The 25,567-nt window shown below is 42.9% G+C and overlaps 1 long non-coding RNA gene across 2 annotated transcripts in view; it reads right to left on the bottom strand.

The window, feature by feature from the left end:
- LOC123479585 (uncharacterized) overlaps positions 1-25,567 on the bottom strand; it is a 93,168-nt gene that overhangs the window by 45,261 nt on the left and 22,340 nt on the right. The gene's annotated exons all lie outside the window — the stretch shown is intronic.

Genomic DNA, 25,567 nt, shown 5'->3' with positions numbered 1-25,567 from the left:
TTAAAAGGAGAGAGGGACCCAAAGAACACATCACCTGTCGAGGCCATAATTACAAACATGAAGCATGGCTCACAGCTCTCGAAGGCCGTCTGGCACTTGGTTGGCACCCGCGAGGGTGACTATTCCTCAGGTACAGCCCGATCTAATACTAACTAGCTCTGTGAATCTGAGTACATCACTTAACCTTTGAGTCAAATCCTCCTGAGGACAAGAACTCCCTCATTCCCTCTAGATCCCTGTAGACCACAGTGCCTGGCACCTGAAAAAAAGGAACAACAGATGAGTGTGTTTGCAGAATTAGGTGAGACATCATTTTTTTACTCTTAAAGGCCTAGTGTAACTTTTAGTGAGAATCCGAGTAAAGCATAAGGAATATATAGGTACTAGACTTATTGGAGCAATCACTTTGTAAGCTATATAAATGTCGGATCACTATGTTGTACAACTAAAACTAATATAATGTTGTATGTTGCCTGTAATCGAAAAAGGTATTGAAAAAATCTGTATGAATCGTTTCTCTACTTCTTCTGAAGATATCTGTATTTTAGCCAGCACTTTACTCCCTAGGCTCAGTTAGCTGTTAATCTCCACGGACAACATGAATCTCATGAGATATTTAAATTATTATTTCAAGTTAGAAAAGAATTATATACAGTCATCAGAGGTTGTTGTGTGAGTAGATAAAAACTGTTATGTATAAGTTGGATACCATGGCATGCTTTTGGTTGGAAACTTCCTTTGAACCTGAACATATTCTGAGGGCTCTTAATGGGAGGAACATCGAAGGCTAAATCGGAAGACCTAGACAAGTGATCTGGGACAAGTTACGTATTCTCTCTGAGCCTCAGTGTTTGCATCGATAAAAGCAAGACATCTGAAGAGATGTGTAGTCTCCTCCCAGGCTAAACAAGGGCTGCCTGTTGTGAACACCAAGATTATTTTTTGGAGGTATAGCAGGCAATGCTTCCATTTGGTCTGTCCATGGGTCCTATGTCATGAGTGTATTTCTGGGGAGAAAATACTTAATAACTTCAAGAGGCTGACCTCTTTGAAATTACTGACAGCCCGAGCAATGGACACCCAGTGGTCTGGTGCAATCTGCAGAGAGAAGTGGGTCCTCTGAGAGCAAATGACGAGAGGAAAGAGACTTTGTGTCCGTTATTTATTGTTACATAAAGAAGACACCCAAAATTCAATGGCTCAAAATAACAAAATATTATTATATTTCACAAGTCTCTGGGTTGACAGGACTTAGCTGGGAGGTCACTTGGAGCAGAGCTGAGGTCACTCCAGTGCTGCACTCAGTTGTGAGCCCAGGTGAGGCATGACTAAGTTGGCTCTCATCCATCAGGGTCTTTCCACATGGCCTCTCATCATTCAGTGGCCTGTCCTGAGCATCTTTACAGTGTGGAGCCTGGATGGCAAGAGGAAGTGTTCCTGGAGGCCGTGCTCCAGGGTGTAAGTGTTCATTGAGACTCTGCTTACATCATAGGTATTGAGATCCCCTTGGCCAAAGCAAGTCACTGGTCAAGTCCAGAGTCAGGGTGGGGAAAACACAAGAGCGTGCATACCAGGAGGTATGGTTCATTGTAAGAGCAAGAAGTGCAAAGTGGAAACAGAATTTTGTAGATTAGTTTCTGCAGAGTTTGATCATTTGCTCTCGAAGAGCCCAATTCCTTCTGCAGATTGCACCAGACCACTGGGCGTCCATTGCTCTGGCTGGAGCAGGTCAACCTCTTGAAATTATTAAGCATTTCCTCCCCAGAAATACACTCATGATGTAGATAGCAATTTTACCATTATAGGATTTATCTGGCATTTATCACACATGAAACATATTTTTGCCACCATTAATCAGCTTCAATGCAATAATTCGGTGAATAATGAGGGAGGTTCTATTTGGGCTAGAAGAAGAATGAAGAAAACAGATTTTAATTTTGTCTTTGCAAGGGTGCAGCAACAAAGAGATACTGAGGCCCTGCAGTGTGCTCAGATGTATACTGGGCCACTAGACTGAAAACAGAGAAAAAGTATAATAAAAACTTCCCTACACCAAAATATAACTAGAAAGAGTCTTAATTTACAGGCATTACCTACTAATAACAATAATAGCAAGCATTACTCTTTTTCTTTTTAAAAATCACTGTACTCTGTATTTTAATCCCCACATGCAGTCCTATAAGAAAGGTACTAGCATCCGTATTTTATAGATGAAAAAAGTCAGGACTTAGGAGAGGGTCATCAGCTTTCCAAGGTTGCTTGAAAATTAGAGGCAAAGGCAGGGCTCAAATATGTGTACTAATTTATCCAGCCACTAAATATTTATTGTACGCTTTCCATGTGCCAGACTCTGAATCTTTACTCTATATATTTACCCATTACATGTTCAACAGTAGCTTTTCCATGATAAGCCCAGAGAAGTTCACAAGAAAATGGGGGGGAAAACTGCCATGAAATGAGTTTCCACCCTTAATCGAGAGTTGAGTATCTAGGTCCCAGCACCATAAAGCACCTCCCCACCCACACCCCTTGAGAGACTGCATGTGATTTACACTATTCCTTGGGAGCTCAGTGCATCAGACTCCCTAATCTGGGGCAGCTGCCCCGCCATGCCTGCTGGTCAGGGGAGTGGGCTCTGCCATAACAGTGAGGTGCTCTTGCTTCACTGACTTGATCTCTCCTCACCACTTTGGCATCAACTTGGACACCTCCGATGCTGTTGATGACTAAAGGCCAAGTCTTGGGGGTAAAGAATGAGGGAAATGATGTAACCCTGGATTCTATATTTTTGCTGCAACCGTAAAGTTTTGGCAATGAGAACCTTTCCCAGAATGCTGAAACTGTAAGTACTTCAAAAACTATGGAAGGTTTTCTAATATTCTCTCATCTTTATTAAGGAGACATGAAAGAAGAATTAGTTGTCTTGAATATTTCTGAGGGGAAAATTTTGATTAGTTTTGAGTAATACATTTGCAGTGAGATGCACCAGCCCTAGGGTCCTCAAGCATTCTGATGAAATTTTTTTGTGTAAGGCCCAGATTTGGCCCTTGGAGTCATGTCTGGATGAAAGGAAGGCCTTCTTTATAAGAAACAACTTGAGAAAAATATGAAGCTGGGAAAAGGCAAGTAAAAGAGACAATAAAGCATACCAGGAATTCAGAGAAGACTTAGACTAGCTGGGTGGCCTGCCTTAATAGCCGTCATTGGGAGTTGGAGAGGTGCCTGGGCGGGGAAAGTGAGGACCACGATGACTAGTTGAATGAAAAAATGGGGGAAGCGCACTAAGTTGCATCTTCTCCATAGGGGATCTTGAAGAGAAGTGATGCATTGTCTAGAAAGTGGAGTACATGACTGGCCTACTGGTTTCATTGAAGAAGGCAAACAGCCCCTTCTTCCTAAGAAATGTTTTGGCAGCCCTGTTACAGTGAATAAAATGTCCACCAATGAGCCACTCCTTGAAATTCAGGAATTTAAAGACTTGTTAGCTTAGAATGAAAAAAATCCTGACCACAGGGGAGGCAAGACTAAGGCATTATCAGCCATAAATAAGCTCCTTAAACCAAATGGATTTCTGATTGTTTTTAAATGGAGGGGCTTTTTCTGGGTGGTTGAGCAGAGAGTGATGGGCCCTTCTTCTTTCTATTTCTTCGGAACTTTAATGGTATTGTAAAGTTATTGCAATGTTCAATAGTATTTTTGGAGTCAAGGAAATCTCTCCAGCGGGACGGAGGTAGATGCTATGAGGAAGTAGCACTCCAAACAGGTCGGCTTTCGGGCGTGTCCTAAAGAGTAAGCCCGGCTGTAGTGGGCACAGTGTGAAGTCATTACCTGAGGACAGAGACATGGTAAAAGGAAAAGGAAAAAATTTTTAATTTTATCCATGTCACATTTTTCCTAAAAATAAGTTTCATAGGAAGGCAGTATCAGTACCATTTAAAAGAAAGAAAGCACAAACTTAGAAAGTAAGATGCAAACATATTTTTAAGCCCTCTCAGTTACAAAGCAAGGCGGGGCCTAATTCTCCCAGTCCCCAAAGGATCGTATGCCTCCCATCACCTACAGGACATCCTTTGATCCATATTTCTGTGGAAAGGGGGGTTTCACAAAAGAAAGCACTTATTCTTAGAACAGGAATATAAGTAAAATCTTCATACACACGTATGTTTTTCATTATAAATGAGAAAGATACATCTCAAAATAGAGAAGAAAATATGCTCATAATATAATCTTTTATTGTGCTTTCCCCATTTACTATGCATCATTATTCTGTGTTCCTACAGTCTTCAAAATGATCATTTAAATGTCCACCAACTATTATGTACCGTAATTTATGTTTCTTTTCAAATATGTTGACTGTTATGACGCAGGCAATATATGCAATTCGAAATGTCATCTAGACAACTACAGAAAAATTTGTTTCTTGGTTAAAATATTCCACTCTTTGCTTTATATTTAAAGCAAGGGTGTCTAATTTTTGCCAGGGGCTCATTAAGTTTTCAATGCCTAAAGGAAGAATTCTCTCTAGGGGCATTCAACATATTTGCTAGGGAATCGGATGAGGGCTAACTAGCATATTTATCAAATTTCTAAGTGGCCTCAGAGATGGGAGGCATAACCACTATGGTAAATGAGAGATTCTGAATCCAAAAAAGAATTTGATAGGCTGAACGAACAATAGGCTGAATCAGACAAGGTGGCATTTTACAGGGCAAACATTTTTTAAAATGGGGATTTTTCAAAATAAACTGGGTGTGTTTTGACTAGAGAAAATAAGCCTTAGAAAGGACAAGAAATACTCTTCGAATATGTGGGGGATGGAGGGGACCTTTTTTATAAAAAGGGAATTCCAAAGAGAACTGTAATAAATGGTAACCGTGACTATGGGGTTCAAATTTTATACTGCATAGCAGACGAAGTTGTTAAACAAAAGGAAATCCACTGCCGCGTGTTCATTTATCCCGCACGTATTTGCTGCGCACACCTTCTGCGCTGGGTGCTGGGGACGCCGCACTGGAGGCAGCAGTCAGGAGCCCCACGCCAGGGGCCACATGTCAGCCACCCAGACAGGCTGACACAAAAGGAACCATCAAATAAACTAATAAATAATTGCAAACGGTGCATCATAAAGTAAGCAATAAAAGGGTCTGAGGTATACATTAGTCGGAGGGACCCACTGTAAACAGATAGTCAGGAAAAACCTTTCTGTGTAAGTGACACTTCAACAGAGACCTAAAGAATGAGAAGGAAACAGTTACTGAAATAGTCACGGAAACAGTGTTCCAAGCAAGATCTCTGAGACAAAAAAAGTTTGCGTGTCCGAAAGAATGGACGAAGGCAAGTTGTGCAGAAACTTAGTGTGTAAGTAGGAGAATGGTGAGAGAGAATGAGGGAGAAATAGGGAGAATGAGGGCTTTGGGGGCATGGCATAGCAAGGAGAGTGGATTTAATCAAAAGGCTATGACAGGGACTGACTGACTTGGCTGATTTTTGTTTTTCGATCAGTGCCCTGGCTGTGGTGTGAGGACCAGGTTAGAGAGAGACTGAAAGGGAAGCAGGGAGAGCAGTTAGGAGGCTGTGGCAATGGTCCTGGTGAGAGGAGATGGTGGCTGGGACCAGAGTGGTGGCAATAGAAACTGAGAAAGGTCAGCAAAGTCAGAACAGATTCCTAGGAGAGAATGTAGTCAAGGTCCCAGGAAGAGTTCAGAGCCGGGACAACCACTCTTCAATAGGCCGTAGAAGGGATTCAGATCTTGTAAAGCCCCTTCCAACTCTGCAACTCTCCAAGAGACAGAGAAGAGGTTCTAGAAGGGACATCAGCACGTGAGCAAAGCCCGCTCTGGGTCCCAGACATGGTTCCCACTGATTTACATGCAACAGTCCCTGTTTTTCTGAAACTCTTAGCAATGAAAGACACTAGGTTGGGCCAAAGTCCTCCAAAGAGTTAATTACCGGCCTGTCCCCCAGAGGATCAGAATAAAACAGGAGCATGTGGAAGGCATCAAGCTTATAATGGGAACATGAGCAGCACTAATGGGAACACTCCATTGCCAGGCACCGTCCCCATAATTCTACAAATTAGCCAGAGCCTCTGGAATCCCAGGTCTGCAGCTGCTGCACAGATGTGTGCTGAGCACTGGGATGGGAGCAGAGAAAGGAGGTTGGAGCATAAAGAGATTTATCCAAATCAACCTGGGACTCTTGGCATTTGAGGAAATGACCACCATTCCGGTCTCCGAAGTGTAACCTGAAAGATCTTTTCAAAATGCAAATGTGATCATATCTTTATTCTCATCCCCTTAAACCCTGCTTAGCATCGCTTTTAGGATAAAGACCAAAATCTCTAGCACGGTCATTAAGCCAGGGGAGCATATGCCCTGGTTTGTCCAAACAGTTGGGGTTATGCCAGTTTGGGTCGTAATTGATGGCCCCTCGTTTTACTCTCCCGAGTGTTGTGGTTTGGACGAAAAATCATGGGGTCTTTCCATGGCCCAGGTCTCTGTCCTCATCTCCTGCCCTGCTTCCATCAGCAGACACACTGCACTCCCTTCTGTTCCTCCAACTCTCCGTCCTCCCTCCTGCTATAGGGGCTTTCCGTGAACTGTCCTCTCCAGCTGTTCCCTGCCCTTCACCAAACCACAGCTACGCTGCCTCCGGGTCCTGCCCGACCAGGAGAGTTCTCCTTCAGACTCTTTCTTAGCTCCATTACGTTCCTCCGGCACTGGTCATAGTGGGTTTGGTTTGGTTTCGTTCAGTTTGTTGGGGTGATTAATGTTCAACTCTCTCTCCCATTCGAAGGCAGGTAGTGACCATGTCTCCTATGCTCTTGAGAGTCAGATGCCAAGCAGATTTTGACTGACTGAATGAATAGACAAATTTATCAATCAATCAATCCATCCATACATACATAAGTTGATGAACGAATTACTGGTTACTTATTGGCTGTTCCTGACAAAAATGAAATAAAATAAATAAATAAAATAAACAAAAACAATGTATTCATACTCCAGGGAAATGGTAAAGGGTGACCTGATTGAGATCTTTGTAATATGTTTCTTGCCGCGCACCCGCGTATGTGTCTGTATTCTAAATGAGCATTGAATTCCATAATGGTCACCTCTTTAAGCTGGACGCTTGTCCCAAAGACATAGCAACAATTCAGTGAGTTTCTCAAACTCCTCCCTGGAACTTCCTTGAAATGTCTTAGTCTAATTTATTTGACTTCCTCAATAATGACAAGACTACAATCTTTGAAGGGAGGTTTTGACTTTTGGAAAAATCCAACTGGCATGTTGTACCAAGTTTTATGTACAAGCCTGCAGAACATACCAGACAGGGGTGTTTAGGTCAAAAATCAGGTGAAACTTTACAGAGACCAAATCTCTCCTGTGTCTCCTAAACTGTCTCTGAAAGCAATTCCAAACACTCTCTGAGCCCTGACTGCACTGTGGAAGAAGGAGATAAGCTTCCAATGGGACCATTTGAAAGATAAGCCTTGTTTGGTCACTTGGAAACGCTTGTGGGAAACCAATCACAAACAAATTCCCTGGAATGATAATCCTTCCCCCCAACTGTGTGGTGCTTTTGAGCTTGTAAAGTGCTTTCCCCAAATTGGTCGGAGATGTCCTCTTCAACAAAGGCCCACTCTCAGACATTTTGCTATTTTCATTTTGAAGATCAAGGCAGCTCTGACCAGCGTGGCTCAGCTGGTTGAGCACCATTCCACAAAGTGAAAGGTCACTGGTTCCATTCCTGGTCGGGGCACATGTCTGGGTTGCAGGTCCAGTCCCCAGTTGGGACGTGTGTGAGATCGATATTTCTCTCACACATCGATGTTTTTCTCCCTCCTTTTTTCCTTCTTTTCCCCTCTCTCTAAAAATAAATAAATATAAAATTTTTTAAAAACTTAAAAAAAAAAAACAAGGCATATGGGGTTGAGGAGGTAGAGAAGTGGAATCTGAGCTCTTGTAGAGTCATGAGTCATAAAGGCTTGAAAGGAATCTAACACCTCCCAAGACTAAGCATGACTGGAAAAATAAAGACCGGCTCCCCGGGACAGCACCACAATGCGCTCCAGCCGAGTGCAGCCATCCCTCAGAGCCCACCTGTTTGTGCTCCTTCACCCCAGATCTGCTGGGGCCTGCCCCAGGATCGACAAACAACACTCAGCTCCGAAATTCCACAAGCACCACCAGAATGTTCGTCTAGCAGCTTCTGGGTGGAACTGGAGGAGAAAGAGGGTTTTTTGAGCCCCACCTTACATAGGCAGGAGCCAAGTACAACAGTGAGCTACAGACCCTAAAGCCTGGGATCATGTGATCTGCTTTCTGGCCCTGGAGATGAGTAGGGAAGAACTGAGAATGAATATGCTTATAAATCCTGGTGAGCTAGTGTCTGGAGGGCTGTCCATCTTCCCACTCCTAACCGTCCGGTGTCAAATCCGGTTTCTATTTCAGAATTCCAATGCAATAAATTAGTCTAAAAATGTGTATGCCTCCTTGCTACCACTTGTACATTAGCCTTCTACTTCCAATCTAGAATACATGCACATCGGCTATTTGGAGCACCATCTCTTCTATCCTAAACAGGAATCAGGAGACATGAAGGCCACAGAAGCCATCTAAGATTTACAGAAATGTACTCTTTGTTGTGTCACTGAGGGCAACAAAAGTTCAAGAGAGTGAAAAACACAGTCTGGCCCTGGGTGATGGCAGAATAACCAGGAAGACAACCACGACTGGAGAAGTCAGAGGTCAGATCCAGATGACAGGGTATAATGTTAGAACTGTCACCAATCTGGAAATTGTTCAAAACATGCCAGGTGACTAACATGCCCCAAAACATCTAGTATCAGGGTCACTGATTGAGGGGGAATCTTATTCCTGGCTTTGGGCCTTAGCAAAAAATAGAATCACCGAGTCCCTAAAAACGATTGGCTTCCTCTTATATCTGCTATAACCAGTGTGACCACAATTTATCATTCGAATTCAGACACATTTGGACATGAAAATGGCTGGTATTAACAACTTTTCCAGGAAGCGGGTGCTAACCTGGGACTGTCTCAGGAAATCCAGGATCTGCCATCCTTCTTGTAACAGATGCAGTCTCAGGGGATGACCTTCAACCCATTCTGTGTTTCCCAGAGACAGGAAACAAGGAGAATGATGCCTCTTTCTGAGCCAACTGAAACCAACCAACCTGTCCTCAGGCTGGCACCTGACAACCTACAACAGGTCCTGAAACCACAGACCACATCACCTACAATTCCTGCACAAACAAGAAAAGACCTGGTAATCATTAGGACAGCTACACATTTGCCTCCATGACTAAATGTCCTTTGTCCTGAGTCTCAGGGAAAGCCACCACCTCCCCATTGAGGATCCAAACCCCACATCTCCCCACCTGCCCCACCCCTAACCTCATCTATTTTCCGAGGGAGTGGAGCATCTTCCGTGACCATGTCGATGGGAAGCATCTCTGAATAATTAGATTCAAGAGTTTGATGACCGACTTTGAAAGGGTTGTTTTAAGAAGATGATCGAAGCTATAACAGTGTTTCTCACACTTGAATTTTCATAAGAATCACAGAATTTCTGGTTAAAATGCAGATTCTGTTTCAGTAAGTCTGGGGCAGAGCCCAGATGCTGCATTCTGACAAGCTCCCAGGCGATGTTCTATGAGCCAGTCTTTGAGTAGAAAGAGCCTCCAGCATTTAGTTTAAGGGCTAAGGTGTCTACGATACCTTAGATATCTTTAGTGCTGACATGAGGGAAAGCTTGCTGATTAAATCTGTATCCAAAAGGCAATATGGTGGAAGGGAAGGGTGGAAGAGGAGAACAATAGAGAAGAAAATATAGGAGGATAGAATGAGAGGAAAGTAAGAGGAAAAAGAAAGAAGAAAGAGAGAAAGATAAAAGGAGAAATGAGAAGGAAAAAATATAAACACACCAAATTAAGTTAGGCTAGAGAAGAAGAAAATAACTAAGGGTTAAGTGAGTTCCTTTGGCAGAAATGGGAAGAAGCAGCTCCATTCCCATTGCCTAGAGCCCCAGGGAGAAGTTGTTTCCATTCTGAAGCCCACTGCAATAAAAATCTCAAATTCCTTCATTTTTACAATTGTTGGCGAGTTACTTACAGACCCATAGCATAGAGTCATCTAGTCCGGTGACTTTCAAACTCATTGATCATGGCTCACTTGAAGAAAACATTTTGCCCTGTGACCTAACAAACACACACAAACTCTACAAATGTCTCATAGAATAACTTTAGTATGAGCAAAATGGTATGTCCTAGTAAATAAAATGCCATACTCAAACCTACTCATCTTTCAGTTCATCAAATTGCAGTCCGATGGGAGAGACACTTGCCTAAGTGCGATAGGGCTGCCTGTGAGCAAGGCAGAGATGGGAACCAAGGGCTCCAAACTCACTCTCTGTCCGTCCCACAGCTGCTGTATCTTGCTTGGGTTCACTTGACAACATGAACTCCAGAAATGGACTTAAAGGCAAGTTATCAAGCTGAGACTTTGGCTATATGTTGGGGTAAGATTTTAAAAATATACTAATAGCTTCTCTCTCTTCTTATGTTTCATCATCCCAGCCCTCACCAACTAAGTAATAGTGAGCTCCACAGTGGTTATCTTTGGGAGAAAATGAGACAGTGTAGAAATAGAAATCACCTTTAGGTACCCCCTCAGTTTTAGTTTCTAAAAATTTAAGCCATTAAGGGAAACTTATAGGTTAGCTGGAAACAAATAACTACTGTAAAAGAGATCTCTTTACCCTTAGCCACAAGGTAGCACTAACATGTCCCCAGGTGAGGGTAAAGTGGGAGAATGAAGGACAACAAAGACTTAATGATACGGGAAGGGTCCGGTGGGTCTCAAAGGGAAGGTTCTATGCCTTCTTTCCTGCACAGGGTCTCAAGAAGGCATTCAAATTCCAGATAGTTTGGAGGAAGACAAGAACACCTCAAGAGAATAGAGCAATGAGGTGTGCCCAGGCAGGTGAATCTCTTCCAGCCTCGCCCTGTGGCCCAGAGAAGCATAGAAGAGGTGGCAAATAGCCCTGACTCAAAGGGATAAGGCAGATAAGGGAATGTCTCAACAATAGTCCAGTACATGGACAACCAACCAAATGGCTCTAGATGAAGGCCCCAGCGCCGTGCTATTTTGTAATCTCATTCAGAATTTGAACATGGCATTGAGCAAGCAGCAGGTCCCCACAATGGCAGATTTAATATCAACCCTCCAAAGTAATGGCCCCCCAAAAGTTGAACTAGTGAGCACCAACTAATAGTTTTATTTCTTGAGCGCAGAATTGGGGAGCCAAGAGTCTTTTTTTCTATTCATTTTTTTTCAAGAGACACAATAAATAATCAGCAATAGTTAACTCCTGAAAAGATGCTTTGACTTTCATCAAATACATTTTTATATTGTTTGCACGTCCTAAATCTGTGCAAATATTAGCTTTGTAATTTTTAGTACCTCTTCTGGCTAACAGAAGCAACGGAAATTATGTATTAAAATTGCCATATACATAGTCTCAAGAATCCATGAAAAATTTCTAGAATACACAAGAAACTGTTAACATCTGCTGTGCCTAGAGTTTGGGGTAGAAAGGAGAATTACTGTTCAGGTACTATTTGAGGTGTTTTACCATGTTATATGTTTATTATATATTATTTTTCCTAATTAAAAAGTGTATTTGCTCCAACACTGGTTTCTTCTTTTTTATGATCTCTAATGACCACGAGTGCAGACGGCCCAGATGAGCACTTACGGCCCTTCATCAACATACCTCCCCCATGGGATGGTAATGGTGTCCAGGACAAATGCCACCTTAGCCCTTGTGGTATAGCTCTCTCACCACAAAGCACAAAGATGAGTACAGAGTCAGCATTTAATTGCTACTCATTGATGAACTTTTTGCCATAGTATTTATGCATCTATTTGCGAAACGCTTTGCTTAATGATTTGTCTCCCTCACTGAACAAATTAGGGAATTAATGACTTTTGTTTGCCACTGGATCTCTGGGACTTACCTCAGGACCTGGTACACAGTAGGTGCTCAATAAAAACTTCTTGAGGGATAAATGGAGAAATAGGTTATAGCACAACCAGAGATCCATATAGTTTCCCTGAATGTCTCCAGTTTGGTTTACTTTGTCCGTTTAGACTATATAGACAGATAATTACCCAGTGAACTTTGCTTCTTACAAGCACTAAATGCAAAACCTCATCTGCCGCTTGAGCCACAGGCCAGGAATTCGGTCACAAGGATGAATGTCCAGGATTTCCCCAAAGATTAGCCCTGGTGAAAACAGTAAGCTGTTTTTCCAAAACAAATAATTCCCAACAGCAACATTTATTTCATCTATTTCTATTTGAAGTTTTACAGACGGAAGTCAGATTGCAGCTACAGGTACACATTGGATTTTTTTGGTCCAAGATTTTACTCTGTAAAATTGGCCAGATTAGTATGCTCCAAGAGAGTTTGAGGAAAATTGCCTCTGCAAGAAAAAACAGAGAACAACAGCCTTTTCATGAAGATGGCATGAAAAGCGAAGAAGGATGCCACTGCCCCTCCCAAAGATGAAGCCAAAACAAAGGCTTTGAAGGCAAAGAAAGCGGTGCTGAAAGATGTCCACAGCCACAAAAAAAAGATCCACATCACCCGCCCTCTGATGGTCCAAGATACTGTAGCTCCGAGGGCAGCCAAATATCCTAAGAGCACCCCCAGGAGAAACAAGCTCGAACACTACGCCATCATCAAGTTCCCCTGACTACTGAGTCAGCCATGGAGAAGATAAGACAACAATACACTTGTGTTCATTGTGGAAGTCAAGGCCAACAAGCACCAGATCAAACAGGCTGTGAAGAAGTTCTATGAAATTGACCTGGCCAAGGTCAACACCCTGATCAGGCCTGATGGAGACAAGAAGGCATATGTTCCCCTGGCTCACTGGGGTGCTTTGGATGCTGCCAACAAAATTGGGACCATCTAAGCTGAGTCCAGCTGGCTGATTCTAAATATAAATTTTTTATTGTAAAATGTCAAGCAAACAAACAAACAAAAACAAAGAAAAAAACAACACAGGAGGGAGCTACAATAAATAATAAGAGTAGTTAGCTCTGTATGGTAGGATTACAAAGTTTTTTAAATCTTCTTTTAACCTTTTTATGTTCTAAGTTTTCTAAAAGTAATAAATATTATTAAGATAATCATTAAAAAAAAACACTTAAGTTACTTCTTCCTGCTCTGCCATCCCCAAGGTGCTCCTCCTCCTAGGTTTCCGAGTTTAGTGACCAGCCCTATCGCCCACGCACCTTCCCAGACCAGAACCTGGGATCCTCAGCAGGCCTCTCTTCCACCGCCAGTGGAGCCCCACTCACTTTCATTGCGACTTGCCTTACTCTCAGTCCGAGCTGCTCTAACCAAATACCATAGACTGAGTAGATTAAACCACAGACATTTATTTTTCACTGCTTTAAGGAGGAGGAGTCCAAGAACAAGGTGCCAGCAGATTCGGTTCCTGGTGAGAACTCACGTCCTGGCTTGCAGGAGGCCACCGTCTCATTGCATCTTCACTTGGTGGTAAGAGAGGAGCACAGTCTCTCTGCCCCTTCCTATAAGGACACTAATCCCATCGTGGGGGCTCCACCTAATTACCACCTAAAGACCCCACCATTGCGTTAAGGCTTCGACATACAAATTATGTGAGGCAGGGACACATTCAGTCCCTAACACTACTTAACAAATCATCCCAAAACTCAGTGCCACAAATACTTAGTGTTAATGCTCTTGGTTCTGTGGGTTGACTGGGATCGGCTGCGTGGTTCTCATTTGGGGTCTCTCATGCAGCCATATGTCAGCTGGACAACTAAGATGGTCCATTCACATTCTGACAGCTGATGACAACTACCAGCTTGGGAGCTCAGCTGGAGCTGTCAACGGAAGGGCCCATGTGCAGCTTCTCTATGTGGCCTGAGCTTCTCGAAGCCTGGCAGCTGGATTCCAAGGTAAAGTAACTCAAGAAGAACCATTCCAAAAGGCCCACATTGCCTGCGCCCTCAAAGCCAATCCTTTGTAAGTTCTTCCTACATGGAACAGTATTCACCCTATTGGATCACGAGCATATCAAGTGACGTTGCCATTGCCTTAATGGTCCCTATTAGTTGAAAATGTTTCCTAAGTAACTTTGTGATACCCGGTATCACTTACTCCTGGGCCACAGGGTATTTATGATAATTTACTCCAAGTAATGCTGCATGTGATAAAAGAGACCTAGCACTGCCCTATGCAAAGAGCAGACAAAAAAGGGCTTGGAAGCCCACCAAGAAGCAATACTCTTGTCTCTGTCCAAGAGAAGCCAAGACTTCACCACAGAGCTAACATCTGGGTGGCCTTTCGGGTTTCTAGTCTGCATCGGAGGCACACACGAGAAAATGACTTTATGATAATTAGGCTCCACAACATGCTTTCAAAGGAAACATTATTAGACCCATGTTATAGGTGGAGAAACTATAGCCACAGGGAAGTTATTTTTCCCACCCAAGGCCACCCAACGTGTCTGGGATGAAAATGAGGTCAAGAACCACTCTGCCCTCAGCATAAGCCATGAGACATTTCCTGCGAGGGATATTTACACTCCAGTTAAAAGGGTTCTGCTACAAGTGAAGTTAGAGAGGCACAAAAGAGCTCTAGATAAAACATTTTGTCATTTGTTATAATTTGTTATGGTCTTGAATTATTCATGGCCACAAACATTTTTCACAATCATCATTTCTTGAGTGTCTTTTATTATTACGCCTGTGTGACTTGGGCATGTTATTTAACCCCTCTGTGTCTCTGTTTCCTCACTCGTAAAAAACGGATAATAATTGCTTCACTTGTGAAAAATTGTGACCCTCACAAAGGATGAAAAATGAGTTAATGCATACAGGGAACTGTAGCAGAGCCTGGCACGTGATATCATGAAGGGTTAGTTATTCCGACACAGATGATAGATTTCCTCGGTCATAGCTGAGCTAGCCCTCAGCAGGAGCCATGGCTGAGCTAGCCCTCAGCCCTCAGCAGGAGCCATGGGCCTCACTGCTCTTCTGTTCTCCATGAGGCTGGGGTGGTGCTGAACCTGAAGTGGGCTTCAGGAATGATCTCCTGTCTGAACCTCAAAGGCCAGGCTCTGTGTACTCAGTTCCCTTCCCAAGCTTCATACCCTCTCACTTTCCCAGAATCGATATTTACCATTATGTCCATGAGGTTCCCAGTTGCTAAGAACATTTTCTAGGTTATCGTGATTTCCTCATATTTTATAACATTCAAAGTGACTCCACAAAGATCATCTCATTTAAACCTTGTAACGGTACTATGAGGAAGACAAAACCTTAACCTGTCCATTTTATGGATGGTGAAACTGAGACCCTCTGGAATAATTCCCTCAAGATCACACTGATTAATAGTAATAACAACAGTTACTGCCACTAACATTTTTGAAGACGTAGTATTAGGTTAAACACATGAGATTGCTGAGATGCTGCCATTTTAACCTATATAAGAAAAAGGATTTCATGTCATTCAACCTACAAATATTGTGTCATTTAATCCTCATATCAACCTAATAAGGTAGGAACAAATTCTCATTTTATCAACAAAGGGAATGAAAAGTTAAAGACAATTACCCAAGATCCAACAGTGGAGCCAGGATTCAAACCCAGGTCAATATGCCCCCAAACCCCACTACTAACTCGGCCACACCCTCTGTTTAGTGTGTGGCTGGGAAATGGTGGAGCATGCACTGTGGCCCGGACCTCTGACAATCGTGGAATACTTTTTTGTATGAAAAATGTAGCATATTTATACTCACTCTCCCTAGCAACCACATAACAGAGAAAAGATCACCCCCATATTAAAGATGAGAAAGCTGAGGTCCAGAAAGTTTTCATGGCTCGGACAAAGCCACACAGCTATTAAATCTTGGGGTTCAGACTCAAACCAGGGCTGTACAACTTCAAAGGATGGGCTCTTAACCTTCATGTCAGTGGTTCTAAATGACCTGGGGGGACTGTTGAAAATTTCCAAAGTCCAGGTAACCCTGCAGACCAATCAAATCACAACCTCCTGGGGTGAAACTCAGGGAAGAGTAGTTTTTGAAACTCCCCAGGGGATCCCAGTGTGCAGACGAGGCCAGGAATCACTGTAGTGACCACAGCAGTGGTCCTAATCGTGCCTTACACAGAAGGAACACCTCCGTCCCAGACTCACGGTCTTCAGAGCGCTCCTGTCAAGAACCAGAACAAGCCGTGGCAATGGACCAATCACAGAATCTTTCCATTGACAACCATCAGCTGTCACTGAGGCCGATTTGGAAAACGTTTCATCAAAGAAGGTCTGCCACTCTCCTGAGCTTTTAGCTTTGGCCTCAGTGGGTGCCGTGAACTGAGACAGCTGAGCTTGGCTGGTGACTGGCTGGGGAGTGAGTTGGGAGGAGCCAGCCACCTCTGCAGAATGGGACAATCCTCCACCTTCACCATTGCTCCTGTTGGCCATAAGTAGGGTCAGGGCCAACCTCCTGAATATAAATAGGAGGCGTGCATTCCTGCACGCTGTGTCTAGTCACCACCAGTTCAGAATCCTTCATCTTCACAAACTTCACTTATTTTCAGAATTATGTTTCTTTGATTCCTGCAAGCCAAACCCATGGAAAAATAGGAGAAACCGAATGCCAAGGAAATGGTGCCAAGGCAAACATATGTAAGCCCTGAAATAACAGGAGATACTGTGGTCACGTCTGACCTTCTGAACTGTGCTGTGAGTTGAAGCAAAAACAGTTATTGCTGCTGCTGAAAGGGTGCATGGTAATCGTTTATTTGTAAGGCTGAAGAGCATGGATTTAGAGAGATCGCCTTTTGAAACTGTAGGGATTCAGCCAAAGGGCCAGAAATAACATCATTTTGAAGAATGACTTTTTATAAAAAAAGAAAGCCACCTTTCACCTCCATGATCAACATCAGCCCAGAATCCTCTGATTTTTATCTGTCAGATGACTAAGACCTCCAGAACTTCTACAAATGTTTCTCTTCCGATAACACCACTAACAAGCAAGAATGCAAGTTCACTTCTTCATTGCAGGAGCTGCCAAGAGGTAACTGTGGAAGGGCCCCGATGGGGAGTAAAATGATGCCCCAGGGCCAATAGCTGTGTGTGGAGAAGGCCCCTGGTTGCCACACTAACCAGCGCAGCCCCTAGCAGTACTGCAGTGTCAGACCTGCTGGGGGGCTGCCAGCAGTGACATTCCTCTGAGACGCCAGGAGCTGCATTCTTGGGCACACAAAACAAGTCACCAGGAGGAATGTGCACCATGTCAACATTACCAAAAAAAGACCACAAGCTACAGAGGTCATGCAGAGGAAGACTGGTTCCCATGAAAGCGATTCCTGGATTAAAATGATTGCCCAGTTTGCCCAAGGATGAAATACTCATTTTCATGTTGTTTTTCAGGTGATAACACTCTCTCCCTTTAGTTACATCATTTGCTGCGAATCTAGAAGATGTGTCTTGAAGAGAGAAAAATACATGGGAAATCTAGCTTCATTGTAATTATTGAGGGGGAAGATACCCTATAAAAGAAATAGTAGCAATTGCCTGCTAGTGCTATTATTTCAGATACAATAAAGCTTAACTGCTTTTCATGTATTAATATACTTAACCCTCACAATCAGTGATTACTATTGGTGCCCAGAAGTTTGATTTTTCTTTTAATGGAGTCATATTTACCAATTATTTCATCTTTCTCTTATTTAGGAATCAAAAAATCGAAACATTGATTAAATTTTTTTTAAACACCCCAAATCATGAAAGTATTTTTCCTTAATTTCTTCTCTAAGTTTTAAATATTCAAGTTTGATATTTGAGTTTACAATTCATTTGGCATTTATTTGGATTAAGACGAGATAGGAATATATGTTTTTCTCAAATGGAGAACCAAGTTTTCTAGGCTCGCTTAATTCCCAATCCCACCATCCTTTGCACACCGGGAATGTCATAGTCTTCATGTGCCAAGTTTACACATCTCTGTGGGTTGGCTTACGATCCCTGTTCTGTCCATTCCTGTCCTGACACCGCACATCCTAATTACTGTGCCTTTGTGCTTTCCCGCCTGGGGGAACAACTCCAACGCCCTCCCTCACCCAGCTTGTCTCCCTTCTTGTCTTTGATGTTGACCTTTACACTTTCATATCAGTTTTTGGATCCCCTGATTAAGTTCCAGAAAAAGCTCTACTGAGACTCTTGTTGTAATGTGCAAGTTAATTTATAGGAATTGATATCTTCTTGATACCGAGTCATTAGATCAATGAACAGGGTATGTTTCCCCATTTCCTTAGTCTTTGTCTTGTCCACACTTTTAAAGAAAAAGATTTTAACACTTCATCTTTCATAATGTTTGCTGTAGGTTTTCAGTAGCTGGCCTTCATTAATTAAGAAAGTTTCCTTCTATTCCTATTTTGCTAAAAGTCGGCTGAGGGAGTTTTTAATCATGAATAGTCATTGCATTTTATCAAGTGCTATTGAGACAATCACAAGACTTTTCTCCTTTAACCTCGTTCACGTCAAACTATCTTTGTATTCCAATGACAAATCCAATTTTATTTTAATACATTCATTAACTTTTTAGTATTGGCTTGCTTATGCACATAAATTTATACATGTGGCTGACTTGTAATCTTTTTTTTCTTGCACTCTCCTTGTATGAGTTGGCAGATGTTCCCTTATTTTCTATTCTTTGGTAAAATCGGCATCAGCATGCAATTATGTTTCCTGATGTTTCTCCAAACTCATCTAGTCCTATGGAGGGGCAGGGGGCGAACTTTCAACGACTGATTCCATTTCTTTAGAGGCGAAGGTTGAACTCCTGTTTCTGTTTCTTCTTGGGATAGTTTGATGAGTCGTATTTATCTAAGACATTGACCATTTCCATATTTTCATATTTCTTGGCATAATGCTATCTTCTTTTTCATCTTTATTATATCTGCAGTTATGACTCCTTTTTCATTTCTATTATTATTTGTGCATGCTGAGTCTTTTTCAAAAAAATATTTTGCTAAATGTTTATTTTATTGGCTTTTTTCCAAAGAATCAATTGGAGTGGACACTGTGCCCACCCGACCCCACTCTTCCCCCCAGATTTCCTGGGCTCCTTTTATCTCCCTTCCGGATTGAGGGAGGTTTTGCTTCCAATGGTCGGCACCTAAAACTATTTTTTAGAGGGCTGGACTCAGGCTGCTGAAGCCACTTCGCCCACCCATTCAGGGAAGCTAACGTGTGCAGGAATTCACGTCCGCCCCAGTTAACCTTCAGCCACTAGCTGACCACTATGGAGGTATGAAAAGCCCCAAGTGGAACAACTCTGAGGTATAATTCGTACTTCAGAAGCCCCCTCTGGGATCAGGCTGAAGCTGTTTTCCCTGGGACCTGGCTAAAACTGTACCATAGCTTTGCTTCTTGTTCCCTGACTGGCCTTCGCTACCCCCTTACATGCTTCTCTGGGGGGAGAACAGATAATAGATCTATTAATCAAGTTTAGATGAACAGGTCTAGGACACACTTACCTTCAGGGCCTGCTTCTGAGAGGCCCGCCAAGGTAACAGTTTTACTTGTTTTCAATTCTCTACACTGTTTCGTTTTCTGTGACTTTCATTAATGCATCTCATCTTTATTATTTCCTTTTTTCCACTATTTTTGGGATACTTTATTTTCTTGAATAGATGGCTAGCTTCTTAATTTTCTATGTATTGCTTTAGCTACATCCCTTGTTTTAATATGTTATATTTTCATTAATTTTTAAGTGCACATTTTCTCATTTTCACGATTATTCCCTCTTCATGATAATCATTAGTGCTGGCCACTGGCATGCCCAGCTCTCCTTTTCCTGGTCAGGCCCTCGCCCTCTTGAACTCAGCCATGGCAATAGTGGCAGCCGGTGTGCTTTGGCCTACGTTACGAATGGAAGTGACATGTGTTATTTCGGGGCAGAAAACTTTAAGAATCATATTCTCTTCCCTCCACCACGGTAACTGGTAATATACCAGGGGGTGCAGGCTCCACCCAGCTGGGTGCTGGAGTGAGGAAACTGTAAAGCGAAGCTCCCAGCAAACTTACATTGGACATGTATCATGAATAGGAAACAAACCTTCATTGTTTCAGGATATGCACATATTTTAGTCTGGGCATCACTGCCGCATAATGTACACTCTCCCGACTACTGCACTGGCCAAATAGTCTTTAAAAGTGTCTTTCCTCCTCTCCAGTTTTCAACTATATAGAGTCATTCCAAGTATCTTTTTCAAGTTCATATTTTACTGGAGTATGGCCAGAGAACATACCCTGGATGTTACTGAGGCTTTGGTATTTGATGGATGTGCTTTGTAGTCCGGCAAGCAATCCCTAGTTGGGTTACATAAACTTCATGTAAACTAAATTGTGCTGGTTAATTGCCTTGTTCAAACCTTTAACGTCTTTACACATCTTTAACTTTTAATCTCTCAATTACCGAGAGATGTTTTTAAAAACCTATTACACATAGATTTTTAAATGTCTCTATAAGTCAATTTGATGTCTGCTTTAAACACGCTCGGGCCATGTTATTAAGTACAGTTGACCCTTGAACAATGCCAGGACTGGGGGCCTGACCCATGCACAGCCCCAACTCCATGTACAACCTTTGATTCCCCCAAATTTAACTACTACAGTTGTCCCTCAGTATCCATGGGGGATGGGTTCCAGGATCCCCTGTAGGTATGAAAACCTTTATACAAAATGATGTCGATCAAAGCGTGCAGGTGACCCTCCACATCCACAGACTCCCAACTGTGGGTTGAAAGCAGTGCAAATATTTATTGAAAAAACCTGCATGTAACTTGGCATGTGCAGTTCAAATACCTATTGTTCAAGGGTCAACTATATATGCAAGTGGTCAATTGTTTTTTTTTTATATTATAAAATGACCTTCTTTATCCCTAATAATGCATTTTTACCTTCATATCTGTTTGTCAGAATGGTTACTTCTGCCAGATGTTCCAAAAGTTATCACTGCCTGGGATATCACAGGCTTGAGGTCACTTTTTATATTGATTTCTCAGCTGGGGAGTAGGGGGTGGAAAGCAGTTTCAGGACTATGCACATAGTTTAAGTCCAAAGCCCACATGAAGTCGGCCTCTTTTCCTTGTCGTCTTCCTGTGCTATGGGGAGATTTATTTTCTAGTCATCCTTTAGTGAAGCCATAACCACTTGATAGTTCCAGCTTCATATAGGGGACTCAGTTCCAACTCTTTACCTTAGAAAGGCACACAGCCACACGTCCCCTTCCCCCCGACTCCCCCACCCCTCATGGGGATTGTATTTATTGCACCAGAAAAAGGAACTTCCCAGTAGGAGGGCTTTAGGTAATTTAGTACCAGCAGAACTAGAAGAATTTATAAGTTATACTTTATAACTGCATGTCACTAATGCTTTGGCTTTCTGAGCAGAGATCAGTGGGCTGAAAGCAGGATTTGTGATAGGGTGGAGAAAAGGATAGCGTGTCCTGTTCTTTGTAGGATATCCTCTTAATTCTACCAGCTCTTAACTAGAGGATGATCATTACCATCACACACTAATTTCTTATATTCTCTTTGTTTTATTTGTTCCTGTCCCTCCATGGAGGCAAAAATCAGGTACCGGAGATGCAGGGAGATTAAGAAGGTTAATTAGTGAAAGAACACTGTTGATGATAATAACAGTATTAATAATAAGAGTTGACATTTATTGACATTTAAATAAGCCAGCTCCTGAGCACATGCTTTACAAGTGTTCTCTCACTGAAACCTGAAAACCCTATGAGGCACTGGATCTGAGCACGCTAAGCAATTTGCTCAGGTACACACACCTCGGAAGTCGTAGAGATCTCAATCTTAGTCATTAAAGGCAGAGCCTGCGATGGCCTTCACTCCCCCTCCAAGATTCTAGTTTGAGTGTTTAAATTCCTATTTGTTCACTTAATACCCCATTTATCTCTTCCTTCCCCACACAATATCTACTTAGTGGTCATCTCTTGTTAAATGGCAAAGCAACGTTATGTAAATATATAGATTTCTGGGGGATTATTGCTGAAGGTGCTGCAAGATCCAGCTCAGGTGACACCACTTCCAGGGGCTTTCATGGGTGTCTGTGGGCTAATGACCCTCCCAGGCTTCCTGAAAGCATACTGAACCACAACCATTGGACTCTATGAGTCTCTTCTACTGGTCCATGAGCTTCCTGAGAGTGGAGGCAATTTCTTGTTCTTTTTCGTATATCAAGCACATACATAGCACAAGTCCTGGCACAGAGGAGACACTCGGTAAACATTTGATCAATAAATGAATGGATGGGTGAATGAATGAAAATTATCTTCCATGGAACTCATGGCCTCACCTAAATATATTTCCAAGAATGGAGAAGTTTCTTTATTATTCTTATAAATTAGTATTCCTGTAAAATACTACTTTTCTGAAAACCTGCAACAATCTCTCTGGAGATGCATGTTGTTCTGATTTGTTGTAAGTCTGTTTCGAAATTACTCAGGTGTCACAGGACAAGTATAGCTGCACCTAGGGCCCTGTGGCCTTACTCAGCTCAGTGTTTTCCTGGGCCCGGGGCAGTCTGTTGCCTCCTGGCTTCGGCCTACCTACATGTCTTCCACACAGTTGTGAGGAACATTCTATTCTGCCCTGTGCCCAAGCATTGCTCTCCCCTGTTGTGACAGCGTGATGACCAGAGGTTGCTGCCCCGAGAGTGGCCACTGTGGGAAAGCCTGTGAGTTTTTGCAAACTGATACATTTATCCTGAAAGTAGCATTTTGCTGTCTTTTTATTCTCTTTGCCCCAAAAGGAGACTTTCATGGGGATGCCCTTAAAAAAAAAAAAAAAAAAGAGTAACAAATCCAGGCACAGGTATAAACCCATCTGTCCAAGGCTGACATTATAGCAAATTTGTTTCCCAGTCATTAAAGGTGATGAACCATCTTGCTTTCTCAGAAATAACTCCGAGAGGTCTCAGTCATCCAACCCTACTAACCCATGCCATGCTTCATGTACCAAAGAGTTGCTGGAACTTTTTCTCTCCAGAAAAAAGAAAAACCACATCTACTCAGGCAAACAGTTCTTTTTAAGCAACCCCAGATAGGATGTGTTGGTATCCCTCCTGTCATTCTATAATAAATACTTGTGTTAAATAACAAATACTTCTTATTCTTGTGTATGTAGAAGCCAGAAGTTTTCTAAGCATAGAAAAGGGAGAGGCGAGAGCTAAGAGGATAGAGATGAGCAAAGGGCAGTTCCTTCACACCTAGGTGAAGTAGAAGGTTACACTACGATAGACCTGGACAGACCTTGTGCGTGCTGGGAGTGCAAACAGGAGCACAGGGGAGAGGCCCTGAGACAGCACAGGGGAGGCTGCGTTCCCCAGGTAACCAAGCTAGCGTGGAGTGTGATGACAGATTCCCCACCCCTGGACAAAGACACTGCCGGAGGAAGTCATCGAGCTGAGCATGTGTAGTGAAATGTTGGCTAAGGGAAAAGCCCCCTTCTTCCCTTCTGGGCACTAGGTGTGGGTGACACCAGAGGATGCAGCTGCATGTGACCACAGAGGTCAACATGGCCATCTAACCTGGGAAAAGGACAGGATGGCTGGTGGGGTGGGGGGCAGACCCTCCCAGAGCACACAGAAGTTTGGGCCTGGAGATTTAAACAGAAGGAAGGGAGAAACACGCTCTCTTGGGTTCACCTCATGGACGTGCGGGCCAGGGCTTGCAGGACCTCTTCTGGTCCTGGAAGCCTCAAGACAAATGGCAGCACTGACAACACATGTGGACTCCAGAAGGGAGCCTGAAGCCAGACAGCAACTGCTTAGCCGCCTCAGGCTCCATAAGACAGATTGGGATGGAGCGGGAATTCTGGGCATTGTTTTGGGCTTTGGCCTTTTTGGGTACAGGTGAGTTTTGCTTGTGTTTTGCTAAAGAGATGAGCCTGCAGATGAGGGGTTTCCTGTCCTCCCAAATTGTGCAACATTTTAATAAGGACGTACTTCCTTCCCCACCAACCTCTGCCTCTGGAATTTGCCTATGGTTGACGGCAGGCTGTTGAACACCACTTCTGTTTGGTAACAGCTGTATTCCAGGTAGACACAGCAGGGTTTGTCTGGGAAATCTCACTGATCCCAGGCTTCTGCCCTATTGGTTGATCAGAGAAAAGGGGGCTGCATGGTCAAGGGTATGGGTCTCAGTTGGACAGACCCTGGTTTGAACCCTCTTTCTACAATAGTAGCTGTGTGATGCTAGGCAAATTTCCTAACCTCTCTGAACTTTCGTTTGCTCATTAGTAAAATGAAACTACATCATGAAGTTGTTATAAAAATTGAATGAGAAATCTGTTAGGTCCTAGGCATAGTACCTGAAAGATAGTAAGTACCACGTGGAGTATGAGCTGTTGTTATTATTGTTTATGGAAAACAGAATGAGTCCCATACAACTGGAGATGCATAACATGAACTTGTGCTAAGGGGCCCAGAGACCAAAACAGTCTCTGAACCATGATCCCACCATGACAACTATATCCCTCCCCGTTACAAAGCCACTATCTAAGGGCCCTCTGGAGATACGTGTTTGACTGGATTAAGCAATTATGATGCTGAGGCAGGCAGAAGAAACAAGAGCTATGCTGCGCATTATCAAGGATTTGTTCAGGGGACCCAAACCCATTAACAGTCCGGGTCACAATGGATAAGGCTGACTGCTAAGAAAACCAGACAGAGGACAGGTTAATTCTGATGAGGGAAGAGGGCAAGAAAGGGGTAACGAATGGCTCATAGAATGATACTGCAAAGGGGCAACCTTGGAGATCAAATCACTCATGGAGCAAAAACTAGGAAGAAAGAATGATTTTAAAAGGGCAATAGGAGAGGAAGACTGGAGTCCAAATTTTCCAGTTTCAAAATTTTGCTTTAGGTGAGAACAAAAGTAAAGATAAATATTTTGAAAATTGGAGCCATTTCTAAGATTCCTATTGAATGATCTGGTTGTGAAAAAAATTCATGAGTGATCATGAATCTTCATCCTGAATTTCATTTCAGGCTTAAGCTGGGCTACATATAAGGAAGAAATAGAGGGAATCTTCCACCCTGGTAGTAAAGTAGGGACTGTTCCAGCCCGCGCAGTTTCTGAAAGTGCAGCTCTGGACCTTGCCCGAGGCTTATTCCTCCCATCAGGGGTTGCAGGCTACTCTGTTGCATGAGGAACTGCCCAAGGCACAGAGAATGCCCAAGTCCTGGGCCTGAATAAGTCAGTTGCCTAACAATATGTATCGTACCCACATTCTGTTCAAGACAAAGGATTGTCCCCAGTGAGTAAAACGGGGCTAATTAGCAAAAGCCACAGAGAGACGACCCTCGACCCAATATTAGGAAAGGCTCCCTAATAGAGTTATTTGAAGGACAGAATGTAAAGTAGTAAGACCCCCACGGCCAAATGTGTTTCACGCAGAGGCTAGCTTATAGAAATT

The sequence above is a fragment of the Desmodus rotundus genome, chromosome 5, assembly GCF_022682495.2.
Source record: "Desmodus rotundus isolate HL8 chromosome 5, HLdesRot8A.1, whole genome shotgun sequence".
Taxonomy (NCBI): domain Eukaryota; kingdom Metazoa; phylum Chordata; class Mammalia; order Chiroptera; family Phyllostomidae; genus Desmodus; species Desmodus rotundus.
The sequence above is the reverse complement of the archived record's forward strand: the minus strand, read 5'-3'. Positions and strand labels throughout refer to the sequence as shown.